Here is a 2,811-nt window from a genome sequence, read left to right as displayed (position 1 = left end):
GACAGCCTTTTCCGCAGGCCAGTGAAAGCTGTGCTCCCACAGAGGAGCCCACAGAGTGCCTGGAAGGGCAGAGGAGAAGCGGAAGGGGAAGTGGGGATGGGTGGGAACCCCGAGCTGGGAGGGAATGGAGGTGGGGAAGGTTTCCTGGAGAAAGCGGTGTCAGAGCCGGGGCTTTCCCCAGCCACCTGGCAACTCTGTGACCTTGGGCAGGTCACCTAACCTCTGTCAGGCTGCTTCTCGGCCATAAAAGGCGGCCTGATCCGGTGCAGGATGTGGTGGGTGTGAGCGGAGCGTGTCCGCAGGGAGCGCTGTTGGTGTACAGCGAGCGCTCGGTGAACACTGGCCACTGTAGTTGTCATTTAAATATTATTATTACACCATTCAAAACACGAGAAAAAGCCTTATCTCAATTACTAAGTAACTGGTTTATTGTAGAAACTTTTTAGAATACATTAATAGAAAAGTATTACCCACACCCCACCCCCAAAAATAAAACTCACATCTCAGGGCTAACCACTGGTTATATTTGGTGTATTATTTTCTTATTTTTTAAATAAAAAACAAGATCATACTCACTTTATTCATTTCATATTATGTTTCATTATGCCATTAGTGGTTTCACACGTATTTTTTTAATCAGCTTCATTGCACTTTTCGTTAAATAGCTGTCACAGTTTGTTTAATGGTGCCTATGTGATGTGCATATTTGGTATATTATATACAGTGTCGTCATGAACAATTTTATAGAATAATCTGTGCCCATCCATGGGATTTCTTTCTTCTTCGAAGCTATTTATTTCTCTCATGAGCAGGAAAGAGAGAGAGAGACAGAGAGCCAGGTCAGCCCAGAGCCAGGCGTGCTTAGGGAAGTCTCCGGACGCCAGCCCAGGCCCCTCCGCGTGGGTCAGCACTGCTGCAGCTCACCACTCTGCCCCCGTCCAGCCCGCATGGCAATTTCTTGAGGACCAGTTTCTAGAGATGGAATATTTGGATCAAGGAATATACATACTTTTTAAGGGTCTTGATACATACTGTCTGTAGCCCAATAGTATCAGAGTGCATTGTCTTTCACCCTTGCCAACGCTGGGTACCATTGTTAAATACATGCATCGATAAATCTCTGCTGATTCGATGGCTGAAACATCCTCCACTGTTGTAATTTGTGTGTCAGGGAATTGTGACTGCTCTGTTCCTTTTGTTTTCATTTTTGCTTAGAGTGATATTTTTGCTATAGAATATGTGTGCTCACTGGGGAGACAGAGACAGAAAGCAAGAAATCACTCCCCAGGGTGTATGGCCACGCCGCAATCCCTTGTCCTCCATTCTCCTCTTGAGATTTTGGGCTTGCATGCCCACTGCCCAGTGTGAGTTTCAAGCCACCGGGTCCAGGACTGGAACCATGATCAGCCCTGTGGAAACACTCTTCCCTTGGCTTCAAGGACACCCTTTCTTCTGTTTCTGCTCTTCCTTCTCAACTACTACTCCCTGTCCACTTCTCCTCACATTTATTTATTTATTTCTTGAAAGAGAGGGGAAGAGAGACAGCACCCCCAACAGGGGCCTCACCACGATCCATCCTAGTTTCAGCCAGTCAGGATCACCGGACCACGATCTCATTGGGTATGGATAGGGAGGCCTCAGGACTCGAACATGGGGCCTGCCCACATGGGTCCAGTCGTGTCACCACTGCATTACTTCTGGCTCCCTCCCTGCTCACTTAAACACAAATGCTCCCCGGGCCTCTCCATGATCCTGTTCTCACTTCCGGCTTTCCGCCGGGCCCTGCACTCCTCCATTGGAGACTGCAGTGCCTTCGTATGGCCATGCCTGCCTCCCAGATATACTGGCAGTGCAGACCTTCCTCCCGAAGCCAGCGCTTGTAGCCAACCAGATGAGACATGGCCAAAGCTAGAAGCCTGGGAGCCCGAGTAGCTCCCTCCCTCCAGATGGCAGTCCAGACTGCTGAGTCTACCCTCAGATGCCTCTTGAATCCCCATCTTTCTACGCCCTCTCACACTTAAATGTTCCATGTTGCTCTCCACCCTGGATGACTGGTCTTGTTTATCATCTTCTTCCCCACCCATCCCTCACTCCTTCCCCAGAATGAATTTCTAGATAAAAATCTGCTAAGTCTAAATGGCTCAGCTTCCTTCCATGGCATTTCATTGCTTGGAGGGGTGAATTTCCTGCAAAGGACTTTTGCAGGAAACTGTATTTCCCCACCTTGGGAGAGCCGTAATCCGGTTAGCATTCCCTGCACCCAGAGAAACCCTGCAGAGAATGAAACACATTTCACTTTAGCTCGTTAGTGTCTCCCAAGTACATTTGAGTGTGTTCCTTGTTTTTCTGAGGATCACATCTTAAAGACCAGGAGGACACTAGCTGATCGAGTGCCCAGGGCTCAGTGGTCTGGCATTGTCCCCTGGTCCCTGATGCTGCACCCACTCCACAGTCGCGATGGCCGCTGGCCTCATACACTTTGCTGTGGTCTCCCTCCTGTCCTGCTGTTGAGACTTCTGTCCATTTAAACGTGTGGCTACCAAAAATCTCCAGATCCCCTCTGCCTGTCCCATCACATGCCACCTCTGTTCCCTCTAAGATTTAGCTGAAGCTCACCTCCTCCTTTGAGGGCACATCGATCGCCCCCTCCCCGGTCTCCCAGCACACTCCTTTTATCAAACCAGGGTCCTCATTTACTCACGTCTGCTCCCTGCACTAGGCGGGGAGCTTTTCCGGGCAGGGACTGGCATCACGGCTCATCTCCAGGTCTCAGTGTCGGGCTCAGGTTTAGGTGTCAGTAAATACCTGCTG

The 2,811-nt window shown here is 49.7% G+C and overlaps 1 long non-coding RNA gene across 3 annotated transcripts in view; it reads right to left on the bottom strand.

Annotated features, from left to right (window-relative positions):
* Positions 1 to 98: 98 nt before the first annotated feature.
* Positions 99 to 2,811, bottom strand: part of LOC106733443 (uncharacterized) — a 12,758-nt gene continuing 10,045 nt past the window's right edge. The window contains exons 2-4 of one of the 3 annotated variants that reach the window (XR_001369522.2): positions 2,702 to 2,805; positions 2,224 to 2,271; positions 99 to 972 (exon numbers count right to left, since the gene is read on the bottom strand). This is a non-coding gene — a long non-coding RNA (uncharacterized LOC106733443). Of the gene's footprint in view, positions 973 to 2,223; positions 2,272 to 2,701; positions 2,809 to 2,811 lie in introns of all 3 variants that reach the window. The other 2 variants (XR_001369521.2, XR_003547267.1) reach the window with 2 other exon arrangements.

Source organism: Tupaia chinensis, unplaced genomic scaffold (genome assembly GCF_000334495.1).
Source record: "Tupaia chinensis unplaced genomic scaffold, TupChi_1.0 Scaffold143758_1, whole genome shotgun sequence".
Lineage (NCBI taxonomy): Eukaryota > Metazoa > Chordata > Mammalia > Scandentia > Tupaiidae > Tupaia > Tupaia belangeri.
Note: the sequence above shows the minus strand (reverse complement) of the source record. Positions and strands in the feature narration are given on the sequence as shown.